Below are 19,334 nucleotides of genomic sequence, written 5' to 3' on the forward strand. Positions count from 1 at the left end.
TTTTTGAGACTTGACTATATAATATTTTCATAAACCTCTGTGAGAGGGTCATGGTGGGGTTTTATTGAGCTATGGGATTATCAAGTGTGAGATCCTTTCGGTGATACAGGTGGCTGGAGCTCCCTTTTCGTGACCTCGTCATAGACTATGTGCTAGTGATTCCTACTTGATGCTTGGGTGCCATTGTTGTAGGTTATGCGTACATATAAAGTCTATATTTTTACTGCTCTAATTCTGGGGAAACTCTCCCAAAAAAATTTCAAGATGTGATGGTTGGTTTTTTGGTCTTTTGAGCCATTTATACTATTATGCTACTTACATTCTGGAAAAGTCTGAGGGTAATTAGTCAAGTATGCTTTCATGGGAGGTACATGGATGGCTTTTAATGGATGATTACGACGGACCTCAGTTCATTCCTTTTCATTTTTCACAAAGAATCTAGATAAATGTTCATGTGGACAGGAATATTTTCTACCAGCAGCGCACAGTCTTTATGTTTGGGCCAAGAAGATTAAGAGAGATGCTGGAATCTCCTTTGCCTGTTGTTATCGCGATGAGTAACTATGGAAACTCATTTGATGTGCATGTGTTCATTCTTTTCTAAAAGCTTGAGCTCCAGTGAAGTTTCTGGGGATTGAGTCAGTAAAATGTTTTGGTTCTTACACCTGTGTTAGAAGGGGTTCTCAAAGCATCGAAACATGGGTAGCCATGGATTTCTCTTATCCGGAATATCATGGAAGAAGTGATGAAGATGTGAAAGACATTTTGGAAAAGATGGAGGTTGCCTACATTAGCAATCAGATTCATGATCTAGCGCAGATGTTACGTCTTCTCTAGATTTGTTTGAAGAGTGATGCACGAGTTTGGTCCAAACCATTTGAAGAGGAGTTGTGTGCGTCTGATCCACCCGTGAGATTAAGTTGGGAAAATCTAAGGAATGGATTGGAAGTGGAGTTTGTGAAGAGAGAAGATCCCGACAAAGTGGCAAGTAGTATAGGGTTTGGGGAAAAAGGAAGGTGATCCAGTAGATGCATACATACGTAAGTTTTCAATGGCATGGGATCGAATGTGCAAGGCCATAGCACCACAGGTACCCCACTTGACATGATGAAGAAGGACTGTTCTTGAGTGGTCTTTGGGAGAATATACATTGGAGAGTGGAGCTAAAGAAGCCTAGGACATATGAAGATGCACTCTTGGGGGAGTCACTACATGTAAAATTTCCATATCACGTGCATTCAAGACATGTTTGTAAAACCCCTTATCTGTGAATTCTTTTCGGAATATAATGTGCCCTTTTCTTTTAAAATCTTTCAATTTTTTTTAAAATTTAAAAAAATAGTATCCTTTTGTATATATATGTCTGTAAGTTTCACAAACTTTAAATACCCTTATGTTGAACTCATGTGATAGGTTACATTTTTCTTAGGTGACCTCCCCGAGGATGCACTAAAGGTAGCGAGGAACAAAGAGTGGAAGCTGAGAAGAATGAGTCAGCTAGGAGTAGAGTCTTTGCCCAGGAGGTCTGAGTTCCAACCTATGGGTTCTTTGCAAGGTCACATGCCAGGGGCTCATCATGAACCAATGGTTTTGGTTACTCCTCAGGTTATGCCAGCAGTGGTCACTACATCAGTGCAAGATGATGGGCTAAGGCAAGACATGAGGCAAGTGGTAGATTAGTCAGGAAACAGGGTCAATGGATGATGATGCAAGGGATTGGGTGTTCTCGGTGTTGAAGTGTCCTATCATGGAGGTCCTGAATCGGTCGACAAAAGATAAAACATGGCATCCCATTATCAATTTTCCACTTACAAATGTACATTTTTGCACTTTGCATGCCTTTATGCGTATATTTGATCGCTTGTTAAAGCTTCACATAGAGTAAGCTTTCACAATGAAACCACTTTCGAGATCCGTGGAAGCCATTGGAATAGTTGAAACAATTCTAAATTTTATTGGATGTCATGGTGGCAATGTTTCTATCATCGGTGAGGTGGAAAATATGCATGAAGTGCCACAAAAAGTATCTATGAATGGTGTGAAAGCACGTAGGTTTTTCAAGAAACCAAAGATGCGAAAGGAGAGGGGTGAGGAGGATGCTCCATGGGAGCTATGGAAAGCACTTTGCAAGTGTACGACCGATCAAGATTCAAATCCCGTGCTTGTAAATCTGCATAGGCAAGTGTGGCACCACTTGGAGTTAGTGCTTCAAATCACGTGGAAACCCCAAACCACGAGCGAGCAACAAAATTTGTTCAAAGATCACATTTCGAATTTCACTAAAGCATTTGTGCAAGCGTGGGGAGAGAGCAATATCACACACTACATGGTAAGTTACTTTGTTCAGTTCAAATTTTGATGCTATACATAAATATTTATTTGATCTAAGCATTTTTTCTTGATGTAGCATATTTTGTATGCGCATGGAGCATTCTTTATGTCAAAATATGGTTCATTAGACATGTGGAGCACTCAAGGAATGGAAAAATCACATTATCGGAGCCAAAGGTGTTTACTTTAAAAATACACGTCACGGTGGTGGAACTACGAGATCCAACTACATGAAGGAGATGTTTGATTGGTTCTTTCGTTGTTCTTTGGGGAGATGTCATGCCATAGAGCGAGTGCGAAAGTCAAGTCTTGCCAAGGAGGTTAGGAGACAATCTCGACTTACTGCTAAAGAGAAATGGAGAAACTCCACCGGACCCCTTAATCATTCTAGGTGGCGTGAAAATCGCCATAGAGTGGGCAAACGTTGGTTACCCAACATGTAAAACAAATGATGCTATGCAATGTAATGTTTATGTTTGTAGATGTCTTTGTTGAGTTGCATATAATACTTCTCCATTTATCCATTTTTTTGTTTTTTTATATTTTGATGATATTAAGAGCTTTTTTAAATGGCCTGGTCAAGTGTGAAGAGACCTTTTTTTTAAAAATAAAGGGCTTTTAGAGAAGAGGGAGTCTCATTTTCAATCTTGCCCCTTCTTACACCATGGCAGGCACAAAGCAAACAGCAAGAAAAGATCAAGCTTTTTTTGCTCACCCTCACTCAACCGTCGAAGGTGCTCAAAAACCACCTTGGATACACGAACAAGAGCTCTTAGAAGAGATGGAGAGGGAATGGTCAGGTGAAGAACAACAAGATGGACAACCTTATCTCAATAAGAAACGGGTAGTGACATCAGACACAGAAACCGAAACGGACAACGAAGCACAAAGCCCACCATGGAGCGGACAAGAGATCCCAAGCAATCATCGAGTTCCGGCTGGGAAGACATTGCCACCTGGCATCGACACTCTACCGTCGGATCAGCCTAGAGCTGATCATGGGTTACTAAATGAAGAGGATTTTGAGGATGTAGAAGACGAGCCAGTTGGAGCATAGGGTCGAGTTGAAGAGCCAGTCGGAGCACATGGTGGCCTTGAAGATGCGCAAGCTCCTCCTCGCAAGCCCTCTCGTAGAAAGAAAAAGTTTTTCAAGATTCGCCCTCGCAAGGCCCATGTCCCAGATCCTACCATCCCTCAACAATGGGCTCCTGCTATCAAGCGATGCATTCCAAAGGCGTTGCAAGAGATTCGTCACTATCAAAAAAACTTCAGACCTTCTCATCCACAAGGCACCATTCGCACGTTTGGTGAAAGAGATCATGCAAAGTTATCGAATGGCGTTTTGAGTTCAAGGTATCGTCGTAGAAGCTCTGCAAGAACTCAATACAGAAGATGTAAAGTACCAGTTAAAATCAATTCCCATTCGAAATTTGAAATAACAAAGTACAAAGATGTGATATATCTCATTACAAATTTGAAGGAGTTGATTACAAGATTTATGCAGCTATTGAGTGCTTGAGCCATCTAAGATATGGCGAGCAATGTTTTCACGACGCTCTTGGGCGCAGGGAAGCTGTTTGTGCAGCACATCCCAAGCAATTTGTTCCACATTGCTTAGACCTACAGCTTGGCTTAAGGCCACGTTACAAAGCACACGACCATGAATGTGTGTCGCAAATGGAGCACTAGCCAGAGATTTATTTACAAGATATATAACTTGGGAGGCTTGAGATATGGTTGATAGCCAAAGGATGTGGCTCATTGCTTTCATCATTGACACCCAAAATTGACCACAAGGAGTGTAATCCTTGTGGATTATCGCAAAGCCGTCCTGGGGGAGCTTGCCAAGGTAATGCGCAAGAGACGACTGCCATCCAAAAGCTTGGCGCCTACCATCTCCTCCTCGACCTGCATGCTCATCTAGCTCCACAACATTATACAAAGAAATCAATAGGTAAATAAGATTTCAGAATGCAACAATGAAAATTAACGTAATCACAAAACAAAAATTAATTAATACCTCTTGTTTTTTGTCGTCCTCATCGTTTATGCCTTTGCTGTCAAGAAAAATAGATGAATTGGGAGCCATAGAGACACTCTCAAGTTCATCTATATGAATAGGCATAGGAGTGCGTTGGGCTTCGAGCAATGCGCTTGTAGCTACAAACTCATCCTCCGACACAGATGAGTGCGGTGCATCTGTCACCGCCACCATTGCCAACTCCACTATATCTACTGATAGCCGTTTTTCAGCTTTCCATAATTGCCATACTAAGCTACCTCACCCTATCAAATCACTCAAACATTTTGGTTATCCCTACCATTTCACTGTACATAGGCGTGTGTGAGTTAGGGGACTTTTCCCATATCTTCTTAAAAACCCTCAATTAGCTAGTCACTGGGCTAGTTGAGCCAAAAAAAAAAAAAAAGTATATTATGGCCTATTTGTGTGTAAATATTTCATTGTATATAGGGCCTAAATATAAGGATTTTTCATAATTATTTTGGTATTTATTTAAATATTTCTACCTATGGTGTGTTATTTATGCTATGTACATTGACTCAACATTACCATATTTTTTCTTACCATTTTGCGTACTATTTATTCCATATAAAAATAATTTCATGCAAGCTTCTCTTATTTTTGGTGTAACTCCATCCCAACAAAAATCCAAAAAAACTAGTTTATTTATGTGTATATTTTTTCACTATTGTCATTTTTTCCTTCCTACATCTATTCTCTATTACTCTCATAAATTAGACCACCAAAAATATTCATCTTTTTATGGTAGACTTATAATGAGGGAGATTTATATTGACCCCTTTATATTTTTTCCACCTATATTGTTTATATTTGACATGTACATATTTTTTAGACCCCTCAATATTTGATTTTCTTAGTTATACTATTCACTTATATCATGATCTCAACAATATCTTCAATTATAGACCTACCAAATAAGTTCAAGGGTATGTGGAATGCATGCATGCACCATGGGGAGCTCACTCTTGGAGGTATTCAAAAGAATCATCCAAAGAAGGACCTCAGAAGGACCTTGTGCAGTGGAAAAAACAGTCGGTTTTGCTGAATTTTTAAAGATCACATGCTCCCCGAATTTGAAAAGGTGATACAAAAAAAAGTTGTAGCTCGTTGGCTGAACTTTCACCTCAAATTTTTTCATTTTCTTTTGAGCTACGAGCTGTGAGCTATGATTTTATTGGTGGACCCCAGTTTGCCCATGCTATGCAGCCACACTCCCTCTTCCACTTTATCATTTTCCTCTTTCACACACACTCCTTCCTCTCCTTCCCACTCCCAAACCTGCAACTCCCATGTCCTAATTCACCCTCTTCACCATTGCCACATCTCTCACACCTCCATAGCCTTCATCCTCCATTTCTACACCCTATGTGTCCCCCTTTCTCTCTACATATATGTCCATATTACCATACTCTCTTCAGCTTTGTATAGAACTTCAAAAAATCAGCAAAAAGCCAAGGATAAACTCTGCAAATGAAGGCTTTCATCATGAATTTTTCCAAGCTTTGAAGATAACATAGCTTCATCGACACGTGCTACTTCGCCATGCTGACCGCTTCTTCTACCGGTGCTGTAAAGAGGTGAATGTCAACTTCTCCAAGCTTCAACCTTGCTTTATAAGCTTATCCCTTCTCTAACTTTTCTCATCATATATCTCACCATTTGGTGAATGATTTTGTAAATATTTTTTAGTGATAATTACTAACTACTAATCACTAACCTTATTGTAAAATGCACCCTCTACTAGAGTAGGCCCTCCCAAATTATTCACTCAATCCCTCTCTCCTTTCATCCTCAATAATTCTCTTCCCTTGAGCCCACATCCATGTGACTCAAAAGACAAGAGAGACCCACCCTCATTAAAAAAAATAAAAATATGCATAATCTTTTATTCCTTCAAATAAACTTGATTAGGCATAATCCAAATTGGGGCTTCTAAAACCTATAAATGTAGCCCTTCTCTCTCTTGTAAATCATCCCATGATCACACTACACCACACCATTCTCAACACATAACACACCACTCTTCAAGCCTAGTTGTGTAGAGTGTGTGCATCGTGAGTGCTCTATTCCATGATTACACATAGGTGCATGGAGAAACTTGAAGTTAGTTATGCCATCTAGAGGAGTGGAGTGTATGCCATACTCTTCACCACACTTGTAGCGTACTATTGTGCATAAATAAGATTTATAGTTTTGGGTGCAATTGTATGCTGCAACTACGACTCTTATCTCCAAATTGACTTGATAAGTTGGCTCATCAGGTGGTTGAAGGTATATTGTCCTTGAAGTTTGTTGTGCCATTTCATGCTTGGTGGTTTGAGGGCTTGTTGAATTGTTTGCCTAAAAGGTCAATTGTAAGAGGGTGCTCGGTGAAAGGGCTCCCGTGACCCTAAGACACTTTGTGTATTGGCAACAAGGTCAAGTTTTGTGTTGTCTCTCTATTTCTCATCAAGCTTTGTGTGGATCTAGTCTTTAAGGCTAAAACTGAGTTGCTCAAGTTGATTTGTGCTCTTTACCTCTCTCTGGTGTGGTGAATGTTTGTGTTTGGTGTGTGTGTCTATCTTGCATTCCCCTCTCTTTGTGCGTTTGAGTACAAGGAGATATCACGTGCGTCCTAGTTCGCATCTACAACTAGGTGGTGCCCCTTTTCTTGTTTGGTTTCTGGCTGTGGGTTGTTGTTGTCTCTGAATGTGCTTGCCCCAGCCCTAATTGAGCAGCACGGGAGGCTCGAAGGGTGTTTAGAGGCCACTCTTCTTGTTGCCCGCCCCGGACCGCCTCACTACCACACTCTCTCCAAGGGGAAGGAGGCTTCGATCCAAAGGATCGGAGGAGGGGTCAATGGCAGAGGACTCTACAGTGGCACAGAGGATGGACAGACACTCATCCATGCGGATGTCAAATGTCTTTTCAAGATCATGTAAAAACAAATATTCCTCCCCATTTATCACAATTGGGGGGAGGTAATAAAAAAAAACCTCCGGAGTTAATGTCTCCTCCGGTGCATCTGCAGCGGGCTTAAAGGATGCTTCTGAACCCTCATCACCCATGGATTTGGTGGCATCCATGACACCTCCTGGGTAGGTTAGGTCAAGAATATTTCCCTCTTTGCTTGCATCCGAGGGCGCTGTAATGGGCTCCTTTGTGTCCTTGACGACACCCCGAAGGCGCAAATGAGGCAAACTCACCTCAGATCTTTCAGGCTCCTCCGCAAGAAGAAACACAAAAGTCTCCAAGCGACTTAGAAACTAGGTGCCGACCTTCTTCTTTTTCAAACGTGAATCTTCAATGTACTGACCTGCCTCACACGCAATTACACAAAATCGCTGAAGCCGTTGGGTGAAAGGCTGATCGTCTTTGTGTATGTAGCGAAGCAAATCGCATGGAATCCACAATTCCCCTTGTCCGACAATTGGTATAGCATACTTGTCGATGTAGAATTCAAAAAATTCCAAGATAGGCTGTTTAGGTGAATAGTTGCCTTCACATCAGGGAATTGGGTGAAGAAATTGTGAAGATCGTCACGATCTTGCCACTCGGTTGTTTGTAAAAACGCTTGGAAGCGTTGTAACGCCGTGGCTTCGGGAGGAGTGGAGGAGGATGCCATAATGCTAGCTCTTAAGGTAGGAATGCAAAGAGTGCTAGAGCTCAAATGAGAGTGTGAACAGGCTATGTAGGTGAATTGTGAAAATGGTACGGTTTAGGAGGCTTTATATAGCATGCCCCCCCCCCCCCCCCCCCCCCCCCAAAAAAAATTAATAACAATAATTAAAATATTAAACAATTTTCATAAAGTAACACAAATAACAAGAAGTTATAAAAAACTTTCAAATTAAATTACAATCATTTAACTCTAAAAACACATCACTACGACTTTAAGATAATGTGCATTGCCAAAATTTGATACAACCATCTGCTTGAACTTACAATTGTGATATTATAAGAAATTTAAGTACAAAACGGAACTACTCTAATGATAAAATCAAATTCTCTTTCGTCATCCACGCCTTTTCAATTTGAATCGTGCTCTCCATGCAGCTACCAATCTAGCAAAAAAAAAAAAAGAAATAGCATACCCACCTTAGAGCAGGGAATAATCCAAAGAACATAAATATAACATAATTAAGAGAGAAAAATCATTCACCTTACGTCTTCCGATGCAAAATTTTGTATCTTCTCCATGCTCTAAACCCATTATCACTAAGTGCTCCCGCACATTGGCCAATGTACAATGCTTGTTCACTTGGACGGTTTCAACGGCACCACTCGACAATTTGATTGCAATATCAAATACCTCAATTGTAGCATCGGTGGATTGCAATGGAATCCATTCACCAAGCTTGCACATCCATCTTTCATAGGAGTACCGCACGTAAAGGGTGGAGCACACCTTGATGAAACGGATAGCAATGCCGAAACTTCCAACCTGACACTGAAAGCGATCTCCGTTGTGAAGTCCTTCAAGATACCCCCACTTCTCGCCCAGGATGGCTTCCAATGTATCGTATTGTAGATCTTTGCAAACATACATAGTATTTGTATGATGGAAAGGCAAAGATCCAAAGATGCTAGCGAAGACATGAGCAGGACAACACCATCCAAGCCCAACGGAACGCGAGGTTTTTTCAAATTTTAATGATGCTCTCACATCAGTTACAATCTTGGCTTTCAAAGACATTACAGTGAATGCATCTGGCTTTGGCCACTCCATGCTATGCAAGTTTGTAGCCTCCAAAGGTTGTAGCTCTCCGTAGCCTTCCTCATCTTTAGGTACAATGTACTTTGTTGAGATGTTGAGCTCTACATCTTGAGCTGGCATCCACTACGGGTCTTGGCTGCTTACGTAATTTACTCACTGGCGCGTTAGGTGACCGACACGGAGGATCTCTGCCAGTGATTCTACAGCTGGACTACACTTATAGTGCCAGCCTAGTACGCTTCTAGCGTGTTCACACTTAGTGACCGCATGTACATATGTGCTACTTTTCAGCTTTAGCACTTAGTCATTTTGTACTCTCTTTTCTGTGAGAAGAAAAAGAAGTTTTCCATCTCTGTGTGCTTTGTGCTTGTCTTGTGTAGCTCTCTTGCATCCTCATTATTTACATGGTATTAGAGCCTGGTGCAGGCAAGAGAGGCTAAGAGAGCAAGAGCATCACAATCCCTTTGTTCGCAATCCACGACCATATTCAAGTTTTTTGTACAAGTTTCTGAACAGGTCTCCAAAGTGCAGTACACAGAGATTTACTATACAAGTACAGTGGTTGTAGGTACGCTTAATTGTGGACACTCGTTGAGTGTAGAAAGCGTTACAAGTACCACGATAGCAGGTTCAGCAGATTCCCGAGGCAAATGCTACAGCAGAACAAAGGAAAGCTTTGAGGGATTGGCAACAAGGCCAGACCAACGTGATGTATTGGCTTTCGATGAGAATCACAGATGGCATGATGGGCTATCTACAGGATGCTGAAACCCCCGCCATTGCATGGAAAAACTTAGGCAGAGTGTTCGAGGTGAACACCAAGTCCAGGAAGCTTCAACTAAAGTCGGAGCTAAATCAAGTTAAGAGGAACAACCTCTCCATCAATGATTATGCCTTGAAGATCAAGAGTATCATTGAGGCTCTTGGATCTATTAAAGTCTTAGTGGAAGACGATGACATTGTCCGTGCATGCTTGGATGGCCTAGGAGATGAGTATGTACATTTCAGGTCTTCCATGATTACAAGAGACGACATCCCCGTGTTCCAAGATTTGATTTCTATGCTTATTCTTGAGGAGAAGAACCTTGACACATCTTCTTCTCATGGCAGAAATAATTCTGAACAGGCCTTCTATTCTAGCTCCAACAGAGGTAGAGGTAGAGGTTGTGGTCGAGGCCCAAGTGGTTGCAGGGGCCAATTTCGAGAAGGTCAATCAAATCAAAATAATACAGGTGGCAGGGGAAACCAGTCTCAAGGCAGGGGGAGTCAAAGAGGTAATGGTGCAGGATCAAGCAGGCAGCAACATACTCTAGATAGTAGAGAATGTTGGACTTGTGGTGAAAGAGGTCACATGTCACGTGACTATCCAAAGGGAAAAGCAAGTGGAAAGAGAGAACATGGCAACTATGCATCTACTAGCAGAGATGCAGATGACAGCAAAAATGAGGGCATGTTTGTTATGCAGCATGTAATGAATACAATGACTGCAGAGAATTCCACCCAAGATGATGTTTGGTATGTGGATTCAGGTGCCTCTAATCACATGACGTCTCGTGGAGAGTGGTTTAGAGATATGTGCAAACCAGATGGGTCAGGCTATGTGCAGACAGGAGATGACACAGCTCACCCCATTGCTCATGTAGGGGACATACCTCTAAATACGAAGAGTGGAAAATCAAAGTACTTAGCAGATGTACTTCATGTCCTAAACATTACAAAGAATCTTGTTTCTGTTGGACAAATGGTTGAGCAGGGTTTGCAGGTTCGCTTCAATCCAAATGGCTGTTATGTAGAAGATGTCCAGAATGGCTATAAGCTAATCACAGAGGGAAAATGTGTGGGAAGAATGTTCACGCTGAATGTAGACATGCCTGAGGTAAAAGATGCATTATTTGCACAGGGCATAGGTGTTGTGGCTGATGTTGACATTTGGCACAAACGCATTGGCCATGTCAATGAGTAGAGATTACGCAGCATGAAATCAAAACAGATTGTAAAAGGTTTTCCCAAATTCAAGGTGGATGGTATGCATAAAGTGTGTGCAGCATGCCAGTTTGGAAAACAATCAAAGGACTCATTTCCACATGAGCGCAATGTATGTAAAAAGCCACTTGAGGTGGTGTACACAGATGTTTGGGGTCCACAAACCGATACTGCAAGTATACATGGTTGCAAGTATTATGTCTTTTTCATTGATGACCATACAAGGAAAGTATGGGTCTACTTCATGCGTAACAAAAGTGAAGTGTTTGGTCACTTTCAGGACTTCAAAGTCATGATTGAGAAGGAGACAGATATGCAAATCAAGACATTGAGGTCAGATGGAGGGGGAGAGTACTTCTCCAATGATTTTTTAGATTTTCTACGAATGCATGGTATACGCAGGTAGTTTACATGCAGATATACTCCACAACAGAATGGGGTCGTAGAAAGGAAAAACAGGCACATTGCAGAGGTTGCACGTGCATTGATGAATGAGAAGAACATGCCTCATCATTTCTGGACTGAAGCTGTAAATACAACTGTGTACATTATGAACAGGACACCTACAGCTGCGGTGCATGATGTAACACCTGAGGAAAAGTTTACAGGTACAAAGCCTGATTTGGCACACTTGAAAGTGTTTGGCTGCATAGCTTACGTGCATGTACCAGATGAGTTGCGTAGGAAATTGGATCCTAAAGCAGAGAAATGTATTCTTGTGGGATATTCCCTTGAACAAAAGGGGTACAGGTGCTACAATCCTACTACACGAGAATTACTAGTGAGTAGAGATGTAGTCTTTGATGAGATGAGCAGCTGGTACAGTAATGCACATGACACTATTGGGGCTGATGTAAAAGATGATGTGGTTGTACAAAATGTGAGGCCACAGTTCACAGGTTTTTAGTGGACCACAAGAGTCCTCTTCTCGTGGCTCTGTTGAGAAGCCATGGAATGGTAGACTACGTACGCAGGTTACTCCACCAGTAGGTATAGGGAATGTATCATGAAAAGGAAAGGAAAAGGTTGATGAACCTCCACCAATGGGGCAAACAACTCACACAATATGGGTAAAAGATACCAGATACAATCACAAACTGGAGCAGAAACTTCGCTCATAGGAGAAACTTACACAGAAAAACAACAGGAAAAGAGTGAGGAATTTCGCAAAATGGACAACGCCATCGCGTCCAGAACGGCCCAAAACCCGAGTCTACAATGTCAAAGTGCTCAAATCCGACCTCGAATGACCAGTTTACGGCCAAAGCATGCTCCAAAATGAGCAAAAACACAGCTGCGGCTGTTCCTCCTCTCTTCTCCACGTTTTTTCTGGTATTCTCTCTGTTTTTTCAGCTTCCACACTTAGCTTTATTAGTTGGGCACCCTTGGTCTTTTAGATGACTTCAAACGGACCCCGAATAGGCCAAAAACTGACCTCGCAGTGCATACTTGTCACCCTGCTGCATCCATGCGCACACCTGGCACTCATTTCTTTTCAATAATGCGTCTCGCAACCACGTGAAGTGGCCCCAAAAAGTGGTCCTAATGATGACCTTTCTGCATAACTCTCACAAGAAAACACCACTTTGTGTCCGTATTCATCCACGTGCAAATATTGACCCCGTTCGCCCTCCTGACGCCACTAGATGCCATCTGACGCACCTGCTTACCTCATGTCGTCGGCCCACGGATAGCTTCCTCGAGAAGTTTCACGCGCTATAAACTCCTCATTATTGTAGAAAAAACATAATGGTACTGGTGATAGTGAAAATCGATGCACTATGTACATGTTGTCCTACCTGTACACGTGTGGGCCCCACGTAACCACCTGGCTATGGAAATGGGGCAATCCTTTATTCGATGCACCATGCATGTGTATGTACATATGCGCAATCCCTTGCTCCAAAAAACTCCTGACAACGGTTCTCCAACTTGGCTGCTCCCCATAACTCTAGTGATAGCCATTCACATTTTCTTGCTTAGGCCAAACTATGTGTCTATGTGGGATTCTCTCCTTGACCTCTCCTTTTCAGCTCTCCATCTCGTGTTCCAATGCTCTAGCTTACCCTTGTCTACTTCTTGAGGGCATTCCTCTTTCAAATCAGAGGCCACCTTGGGCAAATTGCCCACCCAACTGCTCAGTAATGAGATTATTGATTCGGTTGTTTTGTATGGATATAACAACAACATTTTGTGGGCAATCTCACTGTATAATGACTGCAATCTAGACTCATCTGCAACAATCTGCGCTATATCGTCGAGATCTAGTGCACTGAAGATTGTAATCAACAATTGTCTAATTTTCTTTTTGAACTCTATCATTGAAGTAGCAGAAGGATCCATTTTGCCTGCAATGGTATTATTGCAAACAACACATTGTGAAATATAATTATGTGCCACTACATTTGGATCTTTTCTATGTGAAATAAAAAGTGCAGTATAGACCATAGATCTCGTATGCTTTTGCAGTGACACACCTAATTGCAATTGCAACCATGTGCCAATGCCTCACCGTACAACAACCTACAAATAGATGCTCCTGTCATCCTAGCAGCAACACACCTAGTCGCAATTGCAACCATGTGCCGAAGCATGAATGACTGGGAGCAACATAAAACATAATCACCCTACGCTTTTGCAATGACACACCTAGCTGCAATTGCAACCATGTGCAAGTGCATCCACGCACGGTGACTTCTTTCAAACAGATGCTCCTGTCATTCTAGCAGCAACACACCTAGTCGCAATTGCAACCATGTGCCAAAGCATGAATGACTGGGAGCAACATAAAACATAGTCTCCCTACACTTTTGCAATGACACACCTAGCCGCAATTGCAACCATGTGCCAGTGCATCCACGCACGTTGACTTCTTTCAAACAAATGCTTCTGTCATTCTAGCAGCAACACACCTAGTTGCAATTGCAACCATGTGCCGAAGCATGAATGACTGGGAGCAACATAAAACATATTCATCCTACGGTTTTGCAATGACACACCTAGTCGCAATTGCAACCATGTGCTAGTGCATCCACGCACGATGTCGTCTTTCAAGATTCAAGCATATGAAACATTATGAAATTATTTGAGCACACATTCATGCATTAGATGCTACCGTCAATCTAGTAGCAACACACCTAGTCGCAATTGCAACCATGTGCCGAATCATGAATGACGGGAAGCAACATAAAACATAGTCATCTTGCGTTTTTGCAATGACACACCTAGCTACAATTGCAACCATGTGCCAGTGCATCCACGCACGGTGACTTCTTTCAAACAGATGCTCTTGTCATTCTAGCAGCAACACACTTAGTCGCATTTGCAACCATGTGCCGAAGCATGAATGACTAGGAGCAACATAAAACATAGTCACCATACGCTTTTGCAATGACACACCTAGCCGCAAATGCAACCATGTGCCAGTGCATCCACGCATGGTAACTTCATTCAAACAGATGCTTCTGTCATTCTAGCAGCAACACATCTAGTCGCAATTGCAACCATGTGCCAAAGCATGAATGACTGGGAGCAATATAAAACATAATCATCGTACGCTTTTGCAATGACACACCTAGCCGCAATTGCAACCATTTGGCAGTGCATCCACATACAATGATTTGATAAAAGAAAGTTTATACCTTTGAGTTTTAACGCAAAAAACTCAAAAAAACATCAATAAAATAAGGAAGGGATTAAAAAATTACTGCTACACTGCTTTGAGAATGTGGAAAGCTGCCAGAAATTTTGGTGAGAAGACTTTTCAATGTACCTCTCTTGTGAAAAAGACAAGCACCGGCGTCGCCTTCATATAGCCACGGCAGGCCCGGCGGGCCTCGAGCCGGTCTCCAAGTCTCCTTGCAGGTCAAAAAACATGAATGTCAATTAACATAATATTTGTTATTTTGCATTTCTATTGTTATTAACCTGAAATTATAGTGTGATCACGTCATTTTGAAATCCCTACTTATGAGACTGTATGTTTTCATGTGTGTGCCTTCTCTGTATTGTTTGCAGTCTGCAAGTTTGCCCTTGTGTGTGGGAGAGGACGATTCCCTTGGTAGGCTTGGTGGTGTAGCGTTTCCGTAATTCAAGCTCACGTGCTATGACTTGCCAGTATGAGTGCCTAAAGCAATTTTACTGTGTGTGAGGCTCTCTGTGCAGAGTATGTGTGCATATTTGATGTAGCGCTATTATGCCTTGCGACGCCTTAGCTTTATAGGGATCCCCCTTGCGGTGCCTTAAAGGCAGTCCGTGGCTATGTTAGTTGTAGAGATTTTTTTCCGCGAGAGCCTGTTTACGGCGCATGCTTTAACTACGATGGCAACTTTTGGCAAAATGTGCCACTTGCAAGGTGTTTTAAGCCGTTAAAAAAACTGCGTTTTTATACCATGTATAGTTACTGGCAATTTACATGGTATTTAAGCCTTAAAAAATTGCAAGGTGTTTAATACCATGTATTGCGCCATTTGCAATTTTTTTAAGCCTTAAAAAATTGCTCTTTTATATATACCATGTTGATTAGACAGTAGGTAAACAGTCTCTACATAGTACTAATAAGTGCTCGGGTTGTAAAAAAAGGGGGGGAAATTGAGATACGAACAATGATACTGCCCGTGAGACTTTAATATATGCACGCTTTACTTTCCATATGGTGCAAATTCACAAAAATTTGATAAATTCAAGGAGGCTAACATGAATCTGGAGAACTTTTACAAAGTTTATGGCTTGTCTATGCAAAAAACAAAATAGTAAGGGTTCCTGCTTGAATAATCCATCATCCTGCTCGTGTTGCATGTCTTCGTCTTTCTATCACTCCTCAGTTAATGATGTTGTTGTCTGTGTCAGTTTTATATAAAAAAAACTGTTAGTAAAACATACGCTGTCAAGAAGTAGGCGGTCTTGCCAGGAAGGCACCGGGCCTCTTGCTGTGAGAGTTTGTGAGGAAGCTCAAGGGTTATGAGAAAGAGCTAAGATGTAGATAACATAGCTTCTAGAGCTAAAGGAGAAATGTAGCCAAAGAAGCCGCTCACTTTTCCTTACAAACACACACGTGATGGAGAGAACTCATGAAAGATAGTCAGAACAAAACAAAAATGAAAACATCGAGATTAAAATCATATCGTATCATGGGTAGGATAAAAGGGTTAATGGATGAGTTAATGATATTTAATCTTTGTTGTCCAAATAAGCTGCAGATTGCTCTTTGGAACTGTAGCTTTGTGCTTACTATAATGTATATGTTTTGTCTAGCGATTGGGATTAGTTGTGAGTACAAATCCTCTTGATTCATAATAAAATAACCACATTCACATCAAAAGAGAAGTCATAGTCAATAATAGGTAGTATGATGGGATCTGGTGAGAGAAGTATTTCGTTGAGCCTTTCACGACCAAATAGAAACACTATGCGTTGCTGAAAGTGAATCTTTCGACTAATCCAAATGTTGACCCTAATAGATTGCACTCAATGGAATTGAAAGAAATTACCTCTATGTGGATTATGGTTATTCATCAATGATATACTTAGTATGTTCAAAGATAAAGGTGTGAAAGAAGTGAAAGGAGAAGAAGAAGAGAGTTTCTGTCCCAAGCCCTATTGTTGCCCTTAGGCAATAAGGATACTGCGGGGAGAGAAGTACCTGTAGCAAGGATATTCTAGAGTTTGTGGAAGAGAATGAGAACCTTAAGAGAGAGATATGCTTGTGGAAGATGAGGATATGGTTACTAACCTTGTGCTCATAATTGTTTCCTGCAAGAAGGTTGTACCCATTACATTGACAAGGTTATTGCTTGAATACCTTCCAATGAAACAATTAGGACACAACAAGTGAGATAGAATTAGAGATAGATCTAAGTGTGGTGGTGGTATTAAAGATAGATAATGAGAGATAGAGATAGAGTTAGAGACAAGTATTGGACTAGATAGTAAAACTAGCAACATATATCTTACATGAGAGCAATCGCCACCACCTTAATGGAGAGAGAAGATGAGGCAAGACTTCAGCCTTTCTTCAAGAGAAAGTGTGGCACTAAGATGAGTGTGTCACTATGGAATTGAGCTATTCTCACTCACTCATAACTTGCCCCAATGAAGAGAAGGTTGCCCTTTCTATAGGTGAGGGAGCCATGTTTTACATAATCACTTGATTAGGCTAAAGAGTTAGCCCAAATCAAATGTTCTTTGGATATTTCTTAAAATGGGAAATATTAGGACTCAAGATATCATGAAATTCAGCATTTTTGGTCATTGAGGCTCCATGTGGGTGCATGATGTATGCGGGCCCCACCTAGGCATCTTCTGTGTTGCTCCAGCAAGGGGTCCCAACTTGTGTGTCTTGTCCTTCAAGGCATCTTCGAGGTGTCACATTCACATGCTTGTGTCTTTTATCCTCCAAATATATTATTTTATGGAAAAGGACCAAGATTACCTCTTTTCACTTGATTCACGTGTTTACCATCTCTTCTTGCAGTGTAGTTGTGAGAGGATTTTTCACTCTTTTCCCTGTAACTTTTGACCTGTAACTCGGATTGACATGCTTCAATAGGAAAAATTAGCCTACTAAAAGAGCTTGACTTGGTTTTGGCCTTTTCTCCACGCCCTTAGGTTGGTATTTTCAAATTGAGATGGTCCAAGAAGCTTTGGATCTTCCTTTTTATAAAGTCTTGTAGTAGGCCCTTCCCTCTTGTATGTATCCAAGAAGGTATGCATTATTGAAGGGTTATATTATTTAATAAATGTGAAAAGAAGAAAATAATTTATATATGGTAGGGTATAGCTGAGATATTAGAATAAATATACAAATTCTTTTCCCCCAGACAAAAAGAGGCACAATCATTGATACTTCTCTTGCAGTATTTTCTAATAGTAATGTACATTTATATTACTTCAAAGGTAATACTAAGGTATGATAGAAAGCTTTTATTTATGCATATGAGTATTATATGAAGTATAATTATGCGTCAAAAAGTCACAAGATAAATCATTTAATGCTCGTTCCTACTATATACGTGCCACAGCACGACATCCACCCCCTCTAAACCTGCACATCCTCCGGTATGTGCCACATTGTCTCTTTGTAAGATCAGACGTCTTGTACATCTTCCTTGCTTTCTTCTTCACTGGATGATTCCAGAGCTTCATGTTCACTTTGATCTTCACGTGGGTTTTTCTCTTCTTCCTCATCAACATCTTCTAGATCATTGTCTTCTCTTCTCTTAAACATTTTAATCCTTTTTTCTGCAATGGGAATCTTTACTTCTGTACCATCTAGTTCAGACAAGCTGTAAGTAGCATTTTCATGCACATGCTTTACAACATACGGTCCAAACCATCTTTTTGAGAACTTGCGCATGACTGTGTGCTGGTTATCAAGGCTACTATCATACACTAAAACCCAGTCACCTTTGTCAATTGATTTGCTCCTGAGTCGATGTCGCTTATCAAAGTAGTCCTTGTTTTGCAACCTTGCCTTTTTGAGTCGTTCTTTTGCAGCTTCAATGTCTCCAGGTCTTCTCTCTAGTTGCTTTATACGAAGTGCAAGGAGATCTTCCCTGCTAAGCCCCTGTTTCCAAGGTAGTACATTCCATGTGGGAATTGTATCTTCGATCGGCATCACTGGCTTTTGACCATATATTAGCTCCGTAGGCATGTAGCCAGTTACTGAGCTATGTGTTGTACGATCAGCCCATAAAGCATATGGTAACAGTTTTGGCCACTCACCAACTCTTCCTTCACAAGCCTTGGCCAAAGCTTTGATGATAGGAGGATGCCCTCTTTCACTCTTTCCATTGCCTTCAGGGTTGTAAGCTGTAGTAAGAGAAATCTTGATTCCTAATCTAGCAAAGAACTCCCTTGCTACTTTGGCATCCAGTTCACCTCCATCTCCAGTGATTTTTCCCACACAACCATAACGGCAAATCACCTCTTCAAGAAGGAATTTTCACACAGCTTCCGTGGTTTTAACTCTTAATGCTCTTCCTTCAACTTGGTTAGTTAGGTCCTCTCGTGCAAGAACCAAGTATCTCATCTGCCAGAGTCCTAAAGGCATTGTGACTAGATCCACAACCCATTTATAGTGCATGGCGAGTGGATATGTAGGGTGCAATCCATCATGATGTCGGGTATTTGATACATTTGACAAGTTACACATGACTCTACAAACTGAGATACATCTTTATACATACCCTTCCACCAGTATTTTTCTTTCAACTTGGAGAAGGTTGCCTACACACCTCTGTGTCCAGCCCATAGACTCTCATGAAACTCTTGCATAAGCTT

The sequence above is a fragment of the Adiantum capillus-veneris genome, chromosome 20, assembly GCF_014529385.1.
Source record: "Adiantum capillus-veneris isolate H3 chromosome 20, ASM1452938v2, whole genome shotgun sequence".
NCBI classification, from domain to species: Eukaryota; Viridiplantae; Streptophyta; class Polypodiopsida; order Polypodiales; family Pteridaceae; genus Adiantum; species Adiantum capillus-veneris.